Raw genomic sequence first — 22,152 nt, 5'->3', positions numbered from 1 at the left:
ACGCTCAACCACAATTCTATCATAAAGATAAGGTAATTTTGATTTCTTTTTTTATTTTTTTATATATTTTTTTGGTTTTCTTCATTATTTTCTTGCTTCATCATATCTTTACTTCTTCATCTTTTTTTTAATGATTACTTTATGAGTGTTCTTTTTTATTTTTTTCGAGATTACCACGTGTAAAGGGAAATAATTGCACATTAATCTTGGCCGTACACATGTCCAAGTCGGCCAGGGGGTACCTAACACAGACCAACTGATGAAGCGCTGCTCAGCACAGCACTAAGCAAAGCCACCCCAACCAGGTAAGGCAGGGTAGACCTAGAGAAAGTCGCAATACTATCGCGTGCATGTCAGTTCCAAAAATCCTGGATGCAATCATAACAGATAAACTCGATCATTCCAAGATACCCCAATTAGGTAAACAATCCCTCAGAATCACCAGAAATTTCATAATTACGGCCTATACTACAGCCTATAGGATGGGAAACCCTAGGGAAATTGAGAGGGGTTAAATAGCACAGTAAGTACTATTGTAAGGGGGATTGGAAGGATCGAGAACTAGTCGGTATCGATTGTTGTTCCTCTATCTCTCTAATTTGAGCATTCGAGTGTCTGTGGCTGGTAACAAGCCGTCGTAAGGGATGGAAAGCGCTCGGAGCAACTTCGGATCATTGCGTATTGGGACCATCAAAGCCGTCCATCAGATTCTAACCGCACACAACTAGCGTCGTCCGTGAAAAAACCAGTAGTAGATTGATTTTAGTTGAAACAAATGGTGAGATCTACAATAACAAATGAAATCAATGCGCCCCCGCCGACGTTTCGGACAGTAGATGCACAGTTTATGACGATGTTGGAGGCCATGAGAAAGTAGCAAGAGGAGATGTAGAAGAAGATGAATGATTTGATAGAGCAAAACCAAAACTTGAGTTAGCGTCTCGATGATCGCCAACAGGTGGAACTAGAGAACAGGCTGAAGGATCCTCAGGTGACAAGTAAAGATGGCCATGCCTCTAGTACAAAAGGAATCATGCCATCATTGATCCCCATAGGAAGAGACGGGATGGAGGTTGCTATAGTAACCACTCGGACCAAACCAATAGTAGGTTTGACCCAAGAAGAAGTTAGAGAAATGATTAGAAGGGAGAAGGAAATGATGAAAGGTGTTGACGTGGGCACTGCAGCAATACAGGTCGTACGGAGAATACAGAGAACTCCCTTTTCAGCAGGGATTTTAGTCAAAAAGATCCCTAAGAAGTTCATGCTGCCAAGATTCACCCCTTATTTTGGGACGAAGGACTCGGTGGAGCATTTGTTTCATTTCCAACAGATGCTCACATTGCGGGAAGAGAAATAACGGCTAATGTGTAGACTATTCCCTTCGTGTTTGTAGGGGAATGCTCGGACTTGGTTCCACAAATTGTCATATGGATCAATTAGCTCGTTCGAGCAGTTTTGTACTGCCTTCATCACACAGTACATCGGCAATCGAAAGAGTGGAGAGGATGTTGACATGTTGCTTAGCATGAGGCTAGGCATGGGAAAGAGCCTCATGGAATTCACCAAGAAGTTTAGAGAGGAGACGATGTCATTAGACAGTTGGGACGAACGAACGGTAGTAGTGGCATTTAGAAACACCTTACCCTCCAGTTCAGGGTTGTATAGATCCCTCATGAAGAAGAGGCCAGAAACTTTGAGTGAGTTGTTCGTGAGAGGATGTTGACATGTTGCTTAGCATGAGGCTAGGCATGGGAAAGAGCCTCATGGAATTCACCAAGAAGTTTAGAGAGGAGACGATGTCATTAGACAGTTGGGACGAACGAACGGTAGTAGTGGCATTTAGAAACACCTTACCCTCCAGTTCAGGGTTGTATAGATCCCTCATGAAGAAGAGGCCAGAAACTTTGAGTGAGTTGTTCGTGAGTTTTACACTGTGGAAAAGCCTGGAAAGCAACCCCAGTCATAACAACAGGACAAGAATCGATCGCAAAAGTAAGAGGGGGAGAAGAGAAGGTCTGGGACGTATTTCACTATGCCTCCAAGTGAAATATTGCCCCTTATTGCTTACGAGCCATTTTTCGAGTGGCCCGCTTCACTTTCTCGAGATCAGGTTAATCAAGGTGAAAGATACTACGAGTACCACAATGTGTGGGCCCACACCACCAATAGATATCAGGTCCTGAGGAGATTCCTGCGAAAGCTGGCAAAGCAGGATAGGCTGAAAGATTTGTCCAGAAGACGGAGGAAGGGCCTACTTCAAGACAAAAATCGTAAGGCAGAGCAGTCGCTAGTAGGAAGACAAGATGGAAGGGCAGCCATGATACATGTTGTCCTAAGGGAGGAGAACAACAGGACTGGGTAGACCAGAATTATTAAAAGAGTAAAGAGGAGAAGAGCTGAGCACCTGGTATATGTCTTTACGACAAGGAGTGGACTCATCGAACTAGAACCCTTTGGGGAGCAGACGATGGTGTTCACTGAGAGAAATTTAGAGGGGTTGGCCATGCCCCATGCTTAAAAGGGTGCTAGTAGATAGCGACAACTCGGTAAACATTCTATATGCATCGGCCTTTTTAAAGATAAGCCTCAGCAAAAGTGTACATATGCCAGTAGAAGCACTTTTGGTCGATTTTGGCGGGAGATCTAGTTATTCCTGGGGGGAAATAGTGCTACCAGTCAAAGCAGGACCGGTGACTTTAATGACCAAGTTTGTGGTCGTTGAAGAAACTTCTCCATACAATGCTATCCTGGGCAGATAGTGGTCGCATGAGATGAGGGCGGTCCCGTCCACTTATTATCAAGTTTTTAAGTGCCCCACGCCGAAGGGGATGTGGGATGTCAAAGGTGACTAAATAGCAGCGCAAGTGTGCACGTTGAACAGGGAAGAATCGACTGAAGATAGAATTCAACAATAGCAATTATAGTGGGAGGAGACCAAGCTTGGTGGACTCCCATGCTTGGAAGGTATAAAGATGGTAGACGTAGGTGAGAGGAAGCATATAGGAGTAGGAGTTGAGCTAGAATCGGAAGAGTTAAAGGAGATAGCAGAGTGTTTAAGAAGGAACATAGACATATTTTCTTACTCTATCGAAGAGATGCCAAGAATTAGTCTTAAGGTGGTTTGTCACCATCTGAACGTCGAGCCTGACTTCAGACCTGTTAAGCAGAAACCAAGGAAATTAGCATCGCGATTCAAAAAAATGATGAATGATGAGGTAAATAGGTTGATTAGGGCTGGATTTATCAGGGAGGTATAGTTCTCGGAGTGGATGGCATACATTGTGGCAATACCCAAGAAGAATGGGAAAGTCGGGGTCTGCATAGACTTTACGAATGTGAACAAGGCCTGCCCTAAAGATAGCTTTTCGATGCCAAGGATAAACCAACTTGTTGACACAACTTCTAGCCACGAGAGATTATCATTTATGGATGGTTACTCTGGCTATTACCAGATACAACTCAGCCTAGATGATCAGAAGAAAAAGACGTTCATTACAGAATAGGGGCTCTATTACTATAAGGTGATGCCCTTCAGATTGAAGAATGCGAGGGCCACCTACCAGAGGCTCGTGACAAAATTGTTCAGGGATATGCTAAATAGAACAGCAAAGGTGTACATAGACGACCTGCTAGTCAAGGCAGAAAGAAGGAAGACCATGTTAGCGACCTAGAAGAGGTCTTTTCCAAGATAAGAAAATTGGAAATGAAGCTTAACCCAGAGAAATATACTTTCCGTTAACTTCAGGGAAATTCCTAAGTTATCTAGTCACAAAGAGAGGAATTGAAGCCAACCCAGATCAGATCAGAGCACTGTTAGAGATGCCATTCTCAAAGACCTAGAAACAAGTCCAGAAACTTACAGGAAGAGTAGTTGCTTTAAATCTCTTTATCGCCAGATCCTCCAATAAGTATAGGCCTTTGCACTAGTTGTTGTGGAAGAACTCCCGGTTAGATTGGACAGAAAAGTGTAAGCAAGAATTCTCGGAGCTGAAAAGTTACCTAGGCAAACCACTTATACTCTTCAAGCTAGAAGCGAGAGAGGAGTTAGGGGTATATTTGGCCACTTTCGAGCACGCATTCAGTTCGGTCTTGGTCAGAACTGGACAGCAGGGGACCAGTCCATTTATTTCCTGAGTAAGACCTTCTCAGATGTAGAGATGCATTGCACAAGACTTAAGAAGGTGGGGTTAGCACTAGTCTATATGGCAATGCACCTCCGTTCGTACTTCCAGGCACATCGGGTGCAAGTCATCACAGAATTTCCTCTGAAGTCATTATTAGGAAAAACAGAGGGATTAGGCAGGATGACCAAATGGGCAGTTCAGTTAGTAGAGTTCGACCTCGAATACCAACCTAAAGTTTCGATGAAAGGCCATGCAGTAGCTGACTTCTTGGCAGACTTCCCAATGGAAGACAAAGCAGAGCTGTTAATAGAAGAATTGCAAAAGGCGAAGGACGAGTAAGAGCCACCGGACGGATCAAGTTGAAAAGCCTATGTGAATGGATCATCCAACTTTGAAGGGTCAGGCATAGGAGCAGTACTAATCACCCTGGACAAAACAAGAATAAAGAAGGTGGTGACCCTAGGATTCAAGTCTTTAAATAATGAAGCGGAGTATGAGGCAATGCTACTTGGCCTCGAATCCTTAGCAGGACTGGGGGTAACGAAGGCTATGGTATATAATGACTTGCAGTTGGTAGTTAACTACGTAAATGAGACGTTTGAGGCCTGGGAACCTCGAATGCAGCTCTACCTTGAGAAGATCAAGGCAGTTGTGCATCGAGCTGCAGATATCAAAATTGAACACATACTCAGAGTAGATAACAGGCATGTAGACACCTTGCCTACATCGCGTCAATATTGACCAGGCAGAACAAGAGGGAATTTTTGTTGAGTTACCAAGAAAACTCGTCTCTAGACGAGTACTGGCTGCCCAGCTTAGTGGTAGTTGAAACAAACCAAGGATGGATAACACCAATTCTAGTGTACCTACAACATGGGGAGCTACCCTGCAACCCAAAGGAGGCCAGGCAAATCAAGAATAAAGCAAAAAGGTACATGGTTCTAGATGGGACTTTGTACAGAAAAAGCAAAAGAAACACTAAAGGAGATCCATGGGGATGACTGTGGGAACCATTCAGGGGGGGGGAACTTTTGCGCATAAGGTGCTCTCTTAAGGATATTTTTGGCCATACTTGCAAAAAGATGTAGCTTTGTACGTCAAGCATTGTAAGAGGCATGGGAAGATAATTAGGCAACCAGTAGTACAGCTTCACTCCCTCATCAACCCTTAGCCATTTGCTTAGTGGGGGATTGACTTAGTAGGCTCGTTGCCCAAGGCTCCAAGAAATCTTACTTTCCTGTTGGTGGTAACCGATTACTTCACTCAGTGGGTGGAAGCACTCCCTTTGGCCAGGATTCAGTAGTAGGAACTCTAGAAGTTTCTCTGGGAGAACATTATTTGCAGATTTGGTTTGTCTCGTACCATAGTTTTTGATAACGGAAGGCAGTTTAAAGAAGAACAGGTAAGAGAATTTTACAAAAAATACGAGATAAAGCAAGTGTTTTCTATGCCCCAATACCCTCAGGGTAACGGGTAGGCTGAAGCTACAAATAAAGTACTGCTAGACATCTTGAAGAAGAGGTTAGGGGAAGCCAAGGGCAGGTGGACGTCAATATTGCATGGGGTCTTATGGGCTTATAGAAAAACTGTTAGAACGTCCATGAGAATGTCCCCATTGGCCATGGCCTATGGAGTAGAGGCAGTAATCCCCAAAGAGAATAGCTTCCCTATGGTAAGAACCAAGATTGTACAATCTGAAAGAAATAGCCCCCAACTAGTTGCAAAGCTGGATCTGTTGGAAGAAAAATGAGATGTAGCACTAATCAAACTACAGTATTACCACAAGAAGTTGCATAACTACTTCAATAAGAAAGTCTGTCCCTACTAGTTTCAAGAAGATGACTTAGTGCTGAGGTGAATATTCCAGAACACGGAAGAGCCGAACAACGGTAAGTTTGGAGCGAATTGGGAAAGGCCCTATATAATATAAAAGGTGGGCCAGAAGGGAGTATATTACTTACTCACTATGTCTGGTCAGGGGTTACCCAGACCTTGGAATGCATGTAATTTAAATGGACATTATCAATAAATATTTTGGTATTATTTTTTTTTACTTGTGTTTGCAGGGCTAAGCCAAAGAAAAGAATCCAATCGGGATTTTGGCCTACGTGGGTCTCCTCTGCCTTCATTGGTGGAATGAGATGTCTGGTCGGGGACCAATTTTGACATGAGTAACAATAGCCGTGTGGATCCAGTCGAGGTCCGGACCTACGTGGGTCTTCTCTACTCTCGTTGGTAGACTAAGATGGCTGGTCGGGGTCCTACTCTATCATGAGTTAAAAGCATGTTTCAATGGAATCCACCCGGGATTCTAGCCTACGTAGGTTTCTTCTGCCTTCATTGGCAGAGTCTCAGCTCGGCTATGAGTAACAATAGCTGTGTGGATCCAGCCGGGGTCTGGACTTACGTGGGTCTATTCTGCTCTTACGGGCAGAATAGAAACTAGTCGAGGTCCTATTCTACCACGAGCTCACTAGCTGAAAAGTCAGTAGAATGATTATAGTTGAGATTAGGAAAAAGTCAGAGCCTTCTTCACGGACAGTAACTCAGACCGCCATTGACACAGTTAATACAGTTCGGATTGTGTTTAGAGTATAGCAGAGTCAAAGCCTTCTTCAAGGACAGTGACTCACGTCGCCAATGACACAGTTAGTGCAGTTCGGGTTGTGTTCAGAATGTAGTCAGATTAAGAGCCTTCTTCAAGGACAGTGACTCAGATAGTCGATCATAGGAATAGTTTAGTACAAATTGTATTACAGTTCAGACCATAGGCAAAATCAGAACCTTCTCTAAGGGGTAGTGGCTCAAGAACCCTCTGCAACTTTTACCCAAAAAGGTTATACCAAAAGTCACACCTGTTTTAGGTAGAACCTGGGGAGAAGTAAAGTAAACAAAGAAAGTATGCTTGAACAGTTAGCCACATGTAGAGCAGTTAGAAGCTTAAGTGTTTGAACAGAAAGTACGTTTGAACAGTTAGCAACGTGCAGAGCAGTTAGCATTGAAAATGTTTGAGCAGAAAGTACGTTTGAATAGTTAACAATGTGCAGAGCAGTTGGCAGTGTAAGTGTTTGAGCAAAAAGTACTTTTGAACAGTTAGCAACGTGTAGAGCGGTTAGTAGTGTAAGTATTTGAGCAGAAAGGATGTTTGAACAGTTACGTGCAGAGCAGTTAGGAGCATAAGTATTTGAGTAGAAACTATGTTTGAACGGTTTAGAAACGTACAGAGTAGTTAACAACATGTAAGTAATTGACCAGTTAGCACTTTCAGTATGTGTAGGGGTTGTTTTAGCAGCACGTATACAAGCAGTGTAATCAGCAGAAAGAGATTATAGAGGCAGCAGTACATGTAACAAAAAATCCTAGAAAAAGGGATAAATTCAGAGAGCTCAAGTATAGTAATAGAGAACAAATTATCCTTCAGAGGAAGGTTGAGTAGTGGAAGCCAGAATAGCAGAAGGGTCTACTTCATTAACAGTGCTAAGGGGATCAGTGGCTCCGTCTTGATCCACGACAATAACAAGAATAGATAGTTGGGTAGGGGACGGATCAACAAGCTGAGCTGAGGAACCCGTTACTTGAACGAGGTTCAATTCTAAGATAGTGCCAGCTTCCTTGAGGTCCCCAAGGGCTTGAGAAAGAATAGTAATAGGATTCCCTCCCTCGTCCAACTGGAAGGGGGGAGCAAACCCAAAGCACCCAATCCAAAGAGCATCTCGGGTAGGGTATACTATGGGAGCATCATCCAGGTCCACCTCACTGTCCATTTCATCTTCTTCTTCCTCGTATTGGAGTCGAGTAGCCTCGAAGCCTTCATGATAAGCCTTCGTGTAAAACTCCTCCATCAGTTAAGAATATCGGGCCTGCAGCTACCCAGTAGCTTCCTTATTTCAGCCTCATCCTCTTTGGCCTGAGCAGCCCTGATTGAATCAGCACTTGTTCTCAAGGAGTTCAGCTCAAGTTCTTGTTGTCAAACTTTGTCATATAGTTCTGCTAGCTTTGCATCTCTCTCCTTGTAGCTAGTCAGCTCCAGTTGTAGAAGACCTTGGAGATCTGTCAGCTTCTTATTAGATGTCTCCAAGTATAGGTTGTCCTTGGAGAATTGGGTTAGGTTAGCCTTCATCTCCTTCTTAGCCTCCTGGGAAAATTGGCTAGAGGAGGCTAGCTTAGCCTGAAGCATAATTATTTTCTCATCCTACTCTTTGGCCAGGATAGCTACCTGGTTCTTAGCCTCACGCCACTTCAAGAAGGCCATAGTTTCATACACGTGAGCCTATGAAGAAAGAATAGTGTTAGAACGCAGATTTCAGAAGCAATTGAGTAAGGGAGAAGGAATAGAAATTACCTTATGAAGGCCATAGACAAAATGATAGAAGCCCAAGTCAACATTAGCCTAGTCAGCAACATCCCATTTCATAGGAGAAATGGACTGGGAGAGCAGGGAAGCAGCTACGGGGTCCTTAATCTCGCAACCTTTATTGTGGACATGGCAAAGAGGCGGAAGAGGTTGCTTTCATTAACGTCCCGAAGATAGGCTCCGCGTCCCATCCAAGTGAAGGCAGCCTCCTCTAGAGGGATCTTGCCTAGCAGGGGGCCCTCAATTTTAGACCTCTCAGAGGGGAAAGAGCTCCTCATACTTCTTCTGACCAGCCAACATCATTTTCACGATTGAAGAATAGGAGCAGGGTTGTCCTCCCAGGGGATAGTAGAACCCTGCCCAACCTCCATCTGAATTTCCTCAAAAATTCCTACAAAAACAGCAATGGCACCAGTAGTAATCGTAGTAGAAACAGAAGCAGAGGACGAAGCAAAGTTGACCAGCCTCTCTAGAATGGTCGGTGTCACGGGAAACATGGCTTTTCTATTTCCTTCACCTCTTTGTTGGGACGGGTAGCGGAGTAGCCCTAATGGAGTAGAAGAGGGAACTTCGAGAGGTCGATGTCCATGATGTCGGAGGACCCGGGTAGAACCTCAGAAGTACAAACTATGCCCGACACACTAAAGGGAGGAGCCGAATTACTGGGAGCCCATCGTCGTGGAGTAGACTAAAATGACTCGTCATAAAGGTGGTTGAGGAACGATGCCTAGTAGATTGTCCACCACCACTTTCTCAGCAGCCCCGGTTCGGAGTTCCACTAGCTCTAGCCTTCGCTATTCGGATGCCCTACTCTGTAACTTCCTAGCCTCCGTAGCCGCCAAAGCAGAAAAATCTACAGAAGTAATAGGAAAGTCGTTAAAAGAAGCAAGAAGCATATGAGTAAAGCCCATAACAGAATGCAAGATTAACAGTCCAAGACAGCATTACCCGGGAAGACATGGAGAACTCTGAATCCCTCGTGGGGAGTGCCAAGGGCAAATTTCCAGTCTTCAAAAATATAAAGGGGGTCTTTATACCACCCTTTATCAGAACTTGGGAAATAAGGGTCAGAGCCACAGCTGTACTCTTAGAGGACAGTACGAAGAATCCCGACCGATAGGGAATCACCTTTAGGTTGTACCGGGATAAGAAATCATTAAGGGTAACCCCCATCTTCTCCACAGCCTCCACCAGACGGTAGAAGTTTCCGGACATTTGTCCAGGGGACTGATTTATTTTACCCAGTACCTCTCTCAAGAAAACAGAGAAAGGAAAGCTAAGGCCGGCCTTGATTTAGCCAGCATAAGCAAAGATTTGCCCCGCACGACAGTCATCGAGGGTATCAGAGTCACTACCAATCTAAAGGTGCACCGGAGCAGAAATGTATAGGCTTCGTCGGAGTTGGGATGTAGTGAAAGTCATGAAAAAACCATGTATAGAAGAAGAAGCAAGCAAATAGAGAAATAAAGAGATTACCTCGAGGCGAAGAGGTAAGTATTACAGCAAAGGAGACTGAGAGAGAGAAAGAGCCTTTACAAGAAAAACACAAAAATCGATTTGTAGAGTTTCAGCACGATAGCATACACAAAACGCACGAAGTCCCCCTATTTATAAGAAAAAAACACAGGAGCACAGACGCATGTAGACACCCCATTTTTGCATCCGCCTGATTAATCAAGTTGTCAACCCGATCGCAAAGGTTCCGAATGATGGATGTCTATTCCAATGCTTTATTTTGTTACCAGATATGTTTCAGAAATCCGGATGAGATATCTCGAACTGACAAAACCTAGAAACCACGCTACGCTAGGAAAATACGACCCCAGAAACATAGATATCAACATCTTGCAAACAAAAAAGAAGCTTCACGATAAAAATCACTAAAAATGACTGAATTACCAAAATACCCCTAACATCAAAACAACCCTAGAGCCTGTATTACGCTTAGAAAAACCCACTCAAACACATAAAACAACAAATCGAAACCAAGTAAACCACTTCGCCAATTTTCACAAAATTTGACAAAATTACGAAAATACCCCTCATAAAGTTCACGACTATTTCACACAAAAAACTTCATAAATAAAAAAAACCAACATTCCCATTGAATTCCTTACGAAAAACTGATTCCAAAACATCCTAGAACATTGAAAAACGACTTAAAACGTAAAAAATCCTCTCCGAGGGCAAAATGGTAATTTCACAATTTTAATAATTAAAATTTTTGAAATTAATAAATAAATCATTAAATAATGTAAAGTGAAACATTAATAAAATTAATTATAAAATTTAAACCAAAAAAATTGATCAATCAGGCTTTCAAGAAAAATTGTTGATGGTTCGCAAGATATTTCTTTAAGGACCCCTCTATTTGGGGGTCCAAAGAATCAAAGATATAATAGAGGGGGGTTCTCCAAAAATTTAAAGTCAATCAAGCAAGACTAAAGTCAAGATATTAAAGTCAATCAAATAAGACTAAAGTCAAAATTAAAGTCAATTAAGTAAGACTAGAGTCAAGTATTAAAGTCAATCTCATAAGACTAAAGTCAAAACCCTAAATCAAAACCCTAATCTAAACTAATCGAGTCAATCTCATAAGACTAAGGTCAAAACCCTAAATCAAAACCCTAATCTAAACTAATCAAGTCAATCTCATAAGACTAAAGTCAAAACCTTAAATTAAAACCCTAAAGACTAAGTCAAAACCCTAATTGAAACCTTAAAAGAAACCCTAATCAAACCCTAATGCTTCTAAAAACTTTATAAATAGGAGCCTCCACACCCTATTTTCGTACAAAAGAAAAAACCCTAGAAAAAGTAGGTGAAGAAGCCTCTACAACACCGCTAAAACCCTAATTTTGGAGCCCCAACTCCTTACCTAACATCCCTGCTTCGATTTTAGCCTAAACAAACACCTAGAAACCTTTCAAAAATACCCCAAAATCCACAATAAATTCAAAGCACCCAGATCCAAGAAGAAGATACCTTGCCTCGGAGATCGAAAATCAGATCTGGAGATAAAACGAAGTAAGGAATACGGTACAAGGAGCATTTTCACCAGATCTGAGGGAATAAAACCTTTGCAGATTGAAGGTAAGATTTTTATTATTATTTTTATCTAGGTTTTGTCATTAGCGATGTAGTTATATTTGGGATAAGTAGGACCGGCATTGGCCGGACGGGGTTGGTGCCTAACACCTTCCAACCCCGTAATATGATCCCCGGATTTAGATTTTCTGTAATAGATTAGTTTATTATCCGTTTTAGAGTCAGTTTGGTTCCTAGACCATAATAACTAGGTGGCGACTCCCAAACTTCAAGGGTCAAAAGCAAATCCGCACACCCCGCGGATCGAGGGCGCTTTCAACGCCCAAGAGAACAGCACGAGTCTAATTGAAGCGTCGCAGATAAGGAAAATGTAAGGAGGTAAAGGGACACGTGGACGGACATAGATGAAGAGGAATCCATATGAGCTATCAACAGAGATACGGAGCGACGTTGCATTTAATGCATCGATTAAAAAATAGTAGGTGCAATTATGAAGAACCTAAATAGCCAGTAGGCAAGCTGCATTACGTCTCGAGGAGACGAAAAGACTTTACGCCTCCTTGAGAGGGGGTAGCTGTAAAGGGAAATAATTGCTCATTAATCTTGGCCATACATGTGTCCAAGTCAGCTAGGGTGTACCTAACACAGACTACCTGACGAAGCACTGCTCAGCAAGTAGGACAGGCCAGAGCAGAGGCCTCTCTAGCCTAGCTTGCAAGTCAGCAAAGCACTAAGCGAAGCTAGCCCAACTAGGCAAGGGGGGTAGACCTCGAGAATGCTGCAATACTGTTGCGTGCACGTCAGTTTCAGAAATCCTGGATGCAATCATCACAGATAAACTCGATCATTCCAAGATACCTCGAGATTAGGTAAACAATCCCTCAAAATCAGTAAAAACACATGATTACATCCTATACTACATCCTATAGAGGGAAACCCTAGGGAAAGTAATGGGGTTAAATAGCACTGTAAGCACTATTGTAAGGGGGGTGGAAGGACCAGGGACTAGGCAGTATCGATTATTATTACTTTGTCTCTCTAACTTAATCGTCGGAGTGTCTGTGGTAGGTACCAGGCCACCGTGAGGGGACGGGGAGCGCTCGGAGCAACTTCTATCGGTAAGTTTTGGGACCATCAGAGCCGTATACTGGATTCCGACAGCACACACCACGCTAGTGATGTAGGTTTTCCTTTCACAAACATATGGGTCCTATATTGATAATTTAATGGTTTTAAGATTCACTAATCTTTATTTTGAAATTCATGCTCATACTTGCATATTGCTAATTTAGTGGTTTTGTGGGTTATTGATTTTGTTTATTTATTTGGAACTTCTTATTCATGATTTTGTAATTGGAAAACTCATGATTTTCTAATTTAGAAATTTCTCGTTCATTATCTTATAAGTTGGAAATTTCTAAATTTCTAATTTGCAAATTTCACATGTTTTGGAATTTCCTAATTTGGAAATTTCATGTTTATGACTTTATAAGTTGAAAATTAAGACTTTCTATTTCAGAAAAAAAAAAAATTTGTGTGTAATTCTCTAATTAGGGAATTTTGCAATTTTCCAATTTGGGAATTTATCATGTGTCCATAATTTTTCGATTTAGAAGTTTCACATTTATTCATAATTCTTAAATTTGGAAATTTTGTGTTATTCATAACTTCGTAATTTGGGAATTTATAATTTATTATATGATTTTTTTTATTTTGGGAATTGTGCACACATTTATCACTCTCCCATCTAGAAATTCTACACATGTTCATAATTCCCTAATTTAGAAATTTGGTGTTGTTAATTTTATTTGAGGAGTTTTTATAATTATAATTTTATCGATTTCATTGATTTGCCACGTGAGTTTTAGAACACAGGGTCAAATTAAGACTTTTTCAAATTTTCCCCTTTTCGTGCGAAATTCAGGGAATCCTTTAAATATTTGGGAAAACTTTAGCAGTAAGATTCATTTAGTAAATCTGAAATAAATTGATGATGATTGGACCCTAATTTGACTTTAGTCTTTATATGTTGACTGTAGGATAGTTTTGATTTGTAGTAGAGATTGATCGTTTCGATCAGGATAGTTCGATGCCTAACACCTTTTGAAACCTATAATCTGATCCCTTACCCATTTCTCTTATATGTGGACTGATTCAGATTCATTTTAGAGTTATTTTGGCTCCTAGACCTAAACTAGGTGGCGACTCCTAACTCCCTAAAAATCCCTCATTTACCAATCGGACTCCTCTTCATTATTTAGTGAAAAAGGGTCGAGGCAATTTTAGTTACCAATGAAATTGTCTGTGTGGTTGCCTACCCTAGTCAAAGGAGGTTATGTTACACTAAAACAGCCACAATCAAAAGCCAAGAACACATTTAGGTATGATCCTACCACCAACTGTGAGTTTCATATGGGAGCTTCTGATCACTCCATAGACCGATGTTGGTGGTTGATGAATGTTGTTCAGACCCTCATAGATAGGAAGCTTATAATTCTGGATCCCGCACCAACGCAATAAAATATCAATCAAAATCCCCTTCCAGTACGTAATGGCAACGGAAATGGTGAGGGCCGACGAATGCAGTAAAGACAATCTCTGAGGAAGAGTTAGATTTTGATCCCTCGCAATTGATCATTTCTTTGGTGGCAAAAGTTAGAGTTCACTTCAAACGCCATACCTCAAACATCTCAATCAACACTATTCTCCCTCAAATTTAAAATAACAGTCCCATTCACATCACTACCCAGTTCAGAGGCCTCATCTTAAACCCCTTACCATCTTCTCCAATCCCACCACCTCTCATTTTATCATCAAATTCTATCACTCCATCCAATATCACACCACTCTCATTAACTTCAAATCCTCATCCACTCATTATTATCACACCTATTTCGTCTTCGCCCACTATACAAGCACCACCTCGCATCCTTCATGTTGAACCATAACTTCCCCAACTCACTTTTAAAACTCCCAAACCCTTCCCTTATGTATCTAACAAGGTTGTGCCTTAATGTTACAAAACGGGTTTAGTATTTCTAAAAGGATGAGAAAAAGCTGAGGAGACAAAAAAAATTAAAAAATCGGAGAAAGAAGAGGAGCCCAAGGATGGAGACTTCATTACAAGAGCATGCAAAATAGTGAAAACGACTGAAAATGGGGCAACATGGAAAAAGAAGGAAAATGAGAAGAAGGCTAAAAAAAAGAAAAAAATAGATAATGCTAAACATTAGTCAGAGCAGCAAAGAGATATAGAATGAATAGACTAAGGATGCAAGAGAGGCAACCGACAAAGGATTAGTTGTTTATACATACCAAAAGAAGTAGTTAGAATAGACGGTTGAAACAAAAGTTGCAGTCGATAAAGAGCATGCAACAATCAACATAGAAGTAGTAGTCAGAGAAAATGAGGTACTAGAAAAAGAAAAGGTAGCTGATACAAAAGTAATAGAAATTGTGGTAGAGAAAATGGAAAAAGAAAGGGAAATGCAATCATCAAGAAGAACAAAGTAAACATGCAGAAAAGAAAAAGAAAGTAGAAGATGAAGAAGTAATAGATTTCATTAAGCTAATTAAGAAAAGTGAATACAGACTTGCAGAGTAATTGAACTAAATACCAGCCCAGGTATAAATACTAGGGTTGCTACAAAACTCAGAGAAGGTAGAGAGGCACAATTCAAAGTTCACAGTGAGTAATACGTAATAGAAGCCATTTCACCCAAGTAGTTGGTTAAGATACTTGGAATGATTACATCGTCGAACGTCATCACATTCACGAGGATGAATTCACCCCAAATGGTTGTGGTCACATAGAACCACTACAAATCGCAGTTATATGCAAAGGTATGATCGCTGCTCATGTATTGCTAGATAATGCTTTTGCATTGAATGCATGTTCTTACACAACTTGGAAGAAGCTAGGCATGGACCGGTTTCTCTGAGCGTTTGATAGCTCAAAAGATAATCAATGGGTGAAATTGATTTATCGGTCATAATATTTCCTGCACGTTCTAGATCACTTTTGAAGTGATAAGCATGTCAAGTACTTCCAATTTTCTTCTTGGGAAGCCATGGATCCATTCAGTTGGGGTAGTGCCATCATCGTTTCACTAGAAGGTGAAGTTCATCATTAACCAAGAATTGATTTTAGTAAAAGCAGAAAGTTTATTGCCAATAAACAGATCTCTAGATGTGCCATATATAAATATTGAAGGGGCAAATGAATAACTCATGTTTTGCTCCTTCCAATTCAAGCCATTTAGTCACATTTTAGAAAGCACGGAGGTTAAAGAAGGCAAGTTTATCACCAACTATGATGATGATAGGAAGGGTAATGAAGTAGTTTGGATTTCATCCAGGGAGAGGGCTAGGGATGATAAATCAAGGTAGAACCAGGCTCATTTCGACTTAGAAAGCCAAACTATGATTCAGCCTTAGTTACAAGCTCACATAAAATGACAGGCAAGCAATGGAGGTACAGAAGAGAGAGCTTAAGCTAGCAAGGATGGAGCATCGGGAACCCAAGATCTGGGATCTCAAGAAGGTTCCTCGCATTAGGGAGCTTTCCATGTGCTGGCTTATACAATGATAAGTGATGACAGTTCAGCTGATGACCAGCAATTGCAGCCACTACAACAAGGTCAAAAAGAGCTAGAAGTGTTCCCCAAACATGAGTTGTCCCTTGAGGATGACATCAGTAGCTTATTTAGGGATGGCTTCAAGTAAAAAAAGTTCGTGAAAACGGATGACGCTAGCAATGGTGGTTTTTATTTCACATACAGTGTTGATGATATTTTATTGTAACCCTACCTCTAGGAGAGGTATCACTATCAGATGACTATTAAAATTCTATGATTGTCATCATGACTGAGTTGGGAGAGGCTCCCTCCCCCTCTATAGTCTAGCTCGCAAAAGAAATGAATGTTTTTCGCAATTGGGACATCGTCCCAATCACCTTTGAGGCTACTATGGCCTAAAAAACATTGTTAGATTCGCACTATCCCCCTGAGGATCCTTATGGACTTTCATCCTTGAAGGGTATTTGCTTAGAAGGTCCACCCCTATTAATAAAACCTCAAAAAAATTCAGAAAACCAAAAGCTTGTAAAGTTGTCTAAGACAGGAATTATGGGATTAAATGATTGCCACCTCAAACCCAACTTCGATCTCATGGAGATTGAGGGAGAGTTTGATGTACAAGAGGTTGATGTGATAAAAAAAAATTGGAAAAGCTTCTAAAACGTCATGAGGAAAAGCACCAACCAAGTGTTGAGAAAACAGACTCACTAAATCTCAGATCCAAAAATGACCAAAAAATAATCAAGATCGGATCCCTTCTAACCCCAACCCAAAAGATGAAAATGATTGAATTCCTTTGACAATACCAGGATGTGTTTGCATGGTCTTATCAAGATATGACAGGGTTTGACATTGATCTTATAGTATACTGTTTACTCATTCTTCCCAATGTAAGGCTAATCAAGTATAAACTTAGAAAGTTGAAATCAGAATGGATTCTCAAAGTCAAAAACAAGGTGACAAAACAAATTCAAGTAGGATTTTTAGCAGTATCAACTTACCCAGAATGGCTTGCAAACATACTACTAGTGCCAAAGAAAAACAACAAAGTAAGGACATATGTAAACCATCGAAACTTGAACAAAGGCAGTCGAAAGGATGATTTTCTACTTCCGCATATCAACATACTCATTAATAACACAACAGGACATGGCATATTTTTATGTATGGATAGTTTTTTTTTGTATATTCAAATCAAGATGGTAGAAGAAGACCAAGAGAAACCACATTTATCACAAATTGGGATACATTTCACTAAATAGTTATGCCTTTCGATCTCAAAAATATCGAGGCAACCTATCAACAAGCCATGACCACTCTATTTCATGATATGATTCATAAAGAGATGGAGATCTATGTGGATGATATGATCACTAAGTCTGATTTATAAGAAAACCACCTCGTCAACCAACACAAAATTTTTGATCATCTAAGGAATTTCAGTTTAAGACTTAATCATTCAAAATGTATATTTGGGGCAACATCAAGAAAGTTACTAGGTTTTATTATTAGCTGAAGAGGTATGGAAGTAGATCCTGCTAAAGCAAAATCATCCATTGAAATGCAAGCACCAAAAATAGAATCAGAAATTAGAGGTTTCTTGGGAAAGATTCAATACATCAGCAAGTGTATCGCACAACTCATATCAATGTATAAACCAGTTTTCAAACTTTTTAAGAAAAAGGAATCTTTAAAATGGAACAATAACTGTCAGGAAGCATTCAACAAAATTAAAAAATATCTGTTGCATCCTCTAATCTTAGTTCCCCTTACCCCAGGGAGACCTCTGTTAATGTACATGTCAGTACTTGAAACATCTATGGGGTATGTACTGGGACAGCATGACGAGACGGGTCGTAAGGAAAGGGTGATATACTACCTCAGTAAAAAGTTTACAGATTATGAGGCAAGGTATTCTTCGCTTGAGAAGACATGTTGTGCCCTAGTTTGGGTATCTCAAAGATTGCGCAACTATTTGTTAAGTTATAAAATACAACTTATAGCTAGGATGGACCCATTGAAGTACTTATTTGAGAAACTTGTACTCACTGGTTGTACCGCTGAGTGGCAACTATTACTATTTGAGTTCGATATAGAATATATCATGCAAAAGACAATTAAAGGGTAGGCTATCGCTGACCATCTAACAAAGCACCCTCTTCTAGATTATGAACTATTAAAAACCAACTTTCTAGATTAAGCCATTCTTTTTACAGAAATAAAAGAAGATGAAAACGAACTAGGGTGGAGTTGTACTTTGATGACATAGTAAATCAGAAAGGTAATAGGACCAGGACTATTTTAGTAAAGTCTGATGGATCGCATGTGCCCATAGTAGTCAAGCTACATTTCTAGTGCACAAACAATCAATCAGAATATGAGGTATGCATAGTGAGTCTCAAGGTAGCAGTAGAGATGGAAGTCAATGAGATCGATGTATTTGGGGAATCCAGTCTAGTTGTCTACCAAACTACCGGGGAATGACAAACATGAGAATAGAGACTGATACCACACCATGAGTATATCGAATAACTAACCACTAATTTCTCTCGAATCACTTTCAATTACATGCTAAGGGCCAAAAATCAGTTTGCAGGCGCACTTGCAACCTTGGCCTCTATGATCAGAGTCATTAAATAAACAACTATCTATCCCTTGGAGATATGGATTCAAGATGAGCTAACTTACTATTTACCAATTGAGATAGAGGATATAGAAATAAAAACTCCATGGTTCTTCGACATCAACGCTTATTTAAAAAATAGAACCTACCCTTTAAAAGCTACAAAAGTTGAAAAGAGAATAATTCATCGATAGGAGGAGAGTTCTTCTTAAGCATAGGACACTCTACAAGCAATCATGTCACAAGGTCCTCTTTCGATGTGTAGCAAGATATGAAGCTAAATGTCTCATAGAATTTTTCCATGCAGGGGTTTGCGGTTCTCACATAAATACGTACATACTAGCTAGAAAAATAATGAGGATGAGTTATTACTGGTCCACAATGGAGAGTGATTGTTTTTAGCACGTCAAGAAATGCCATTTATGTCAAATATATGCCAATACGATCAATGCACCACCAAATGAACTCCACAATATGATGTCACCATGACCTTTCTCTCTCTAGGGCATGAACGTCATTGGTCCGATTAACCCTAAAGCATCGATGGTCACAGATTTATCTTGGTTGCTATCGACTACTTCACTAAGTGGGTAGAAGCCATATTTTACACAAATGTTATGAAAATATAGGTGATCAGATTCTTGAAGTGGAACATCATTTGTAAATATGGCTTACCCAACGTTATTGTATAAGATAATGCTCTTAACATGAAAAACAAAGACATGAAGAAGCTTTGTGAAGATTTTTAGATAAAGCACTACAAATCAGTAGCTTATGGACCGAAGATGAACAGAATAGTGGAAGTAGTTAACAAGAATATCAAGCGAATTATTGAAAAGATGGTAATAACTTACAAAAATTGAAATTAAATATTACCCTTTACTCTCCATGCTTACAAAACCTCTACTAGGGCAACACCATTCTTACTCGTCTATGGGATGGAAGCAGTCCTTCCAATTGAGGCAAAAATTTCTTATGTCAGAATCCTCATGGAAGTAGAGTTGGAAGAAGCTGAATGGGTTAGAACATGGTATAACCAATTGAACCTAATTGAGGAGAAAACACTAGTTACAATATGTCAGGGATAGTTGTATCAAAAATGAATTGCATGAGCTACAATAAGAAGGTTAGATCGAGATATTTTTAGTTAGGTGATCTAGTTCTGAAGAAGATCCTCCTGACTCAAGAAGATCCAAGAGGCAACCTCAAACCAAACTACGAAGGTCCCTCCGTAGTAAAAAAAGTGATGTCAGGAGGTGTGCTAATCCTCGTAGAGATGGATAGCGAAGTATTTCCTGAGCCAGTAAATGCTGACACAGTTAATAAATATTACACCTAAGATTTGATAATTGAAAGGAAGAGATGATATTTTTCATTTCCCATCCTTTCACCAAAATATCCCTTAGTCAAACCTCTTGGAGCCTGATCGTTCTTTTGACCACCCAGAACTGAGGCAAGCTAGAGAAAATATTGGATAATTTGGAGAAATAACTAGGTATTTTCAATAAAAAGAAAAATGAGATAAGAAAGAAAAAGATCCCTTAGTCAAACCCCTTTGAGCTTGATTGTTTCTTTGACTACCTAAAACTTGAGCAAGCCAGTGAGTATGTTGGGAACAAACACAGCCAACGTTGCTGTATTGAGAACAAACGTTCTTGTTGCTGGAAATTCAACAAACCACAGCCAACGTTGCTGTATTGAGAACAAATGTTCTTGTTGCTGGAAATTCAACAAACACAGCAAACGTTGCTGTACTGAAATCTTTCTAAGATTTACATCTGTGAATCGAAATTCTTGAACATTCTTGGATTTTTTGTATTTTTTATTTTTTGTATTTTTTTATCTTACATACTAAAGAACAACTCACTGATGTCATTGTAGGATTTCTTATTGATTTACCATGTTTTATCGCTGATTTTTTTTTATTTTTTTTTTTTTTGCTGGAAACTTAGAATCACGTTTCTGTTGTTGGAGTTGCTGTATCTAGTTCATATAGAACGAATTGTTGTTAGTTACATTAAATTGGTGTAATGTTTCTGAATTTTTTTTTCACCTTGTTTTAAGTTTGTCTGCCAAACATTATAACTGAGAAAATTCAGAAACGAATTTCTAAATTCTTTTGACTGAAAATAGATCTGATTGGTCGACTTTCTTGACTGTCTTTAACGAACAAAACCATATGTGGATTGTCATCTTCGAATTCAACCAACAAGTGCACTTCTTGTTCACTGATTCATGTAACGTGTTTTGCTAGAATTTTTATTTTATATATATATATATATATATTTTTATATCTTATTCTTGCTGAAATTAACACCCATAACAAATTTTCTTGTTTTCTTTTAAGAGTGGAATCGTGGGCTTGTGTTACGTACCATAGTTTCTGTTAAATGTTGAATTGTTTTTTTTTTTTAGGTTTGTTGAATTTTTGTTTCTATTAAGAACCATACACAAATTTTCTTTTGTTGTATGAACATCGAATGCTGAATTTTTGCGGTTATTGAACTCTAACTTCTGATTAAGTACCTTAAAGGCTGATTTATTGTTTCTTTTTGCTGGGCTTGGTTTAAAAAGAAAAAAGAAAAAAAAAACGATTTATTAGTTGCTGTTTGTAGTTACAGAAATTCGATAAATTGGAGTTGTTAACTTCAAACGGCCATAACTTTTGATCCGGATATCGGAACGACTATTAGTCATATCAAATCGAAGCTCTTTTCGAGATCTACAAGTTGAACCAGGCATAGCCTCATTCCACATCGTTTCGACCTTCAATTCCATCATTTTCATCACTTTCCGGGACTTACAATATTGTTGCATATTTTTTTTGTTGTTTTCGTTTATTTTAACTTACAAGGTTTCAACCATGAGTAAGGAAGGGGGAGAACCACATGAGACCGACTTAAAATTATTCATCAAGGCCGTTCATGATCAATTTAAATTGTTGAATTCAAGGTTGGACAATATGGAATCCTCTAATGAATCTAAACCATATCGAAGACATGAGTTCGACGGAGAAGAAGATATTCATTCCGAAGCGGAGAGAGTACATTATCGACGGGATAAGAAAGTAGATTTCAAAGAAGATAACAATTTGGGTAGCATAAAGATGACGATTCCGACCTTTCACGGAAAGAATGATCCTGAATTATATTTGGAGTGGGAAAGAAAAGTTGAGCACGTTTTTGATTGTCATAATTATTCCGAGGATAAAAAAATAAAGCTAGCCGCCGTGGAATTTACAAACTATGCCAATATATGGTGGGATCAATTGGTGATCAATAGGCGCAGAAATGGTGAGAGACCTATTCGATCATGGGATGAGATGAAGTCAGTGATGCGTAAAAGATTTATTCCTAGCCATTACTATCGAGATTTGTATATCAAATTACAAGGGTTGGTTCAAGGTTCCATGAGTGTAGAAGA

This window comes from Akebia trifoliata, chromosome 7, assembly GCF_017979445.1.
Source record: "Akebia trifoliata isolate Shusen 1 chromosome 7, ASM1797944v1, whole genome shotgun sequence".
NCBI lineage: Eukaryota > Viridiplantae > Streptophyta > Magnoliopsida > Ranunculales > Lardizabalaceae > Akebia > Akebia trifoliata.
This window is presented reverse-complemented; position numbering follows the sequence as displayed.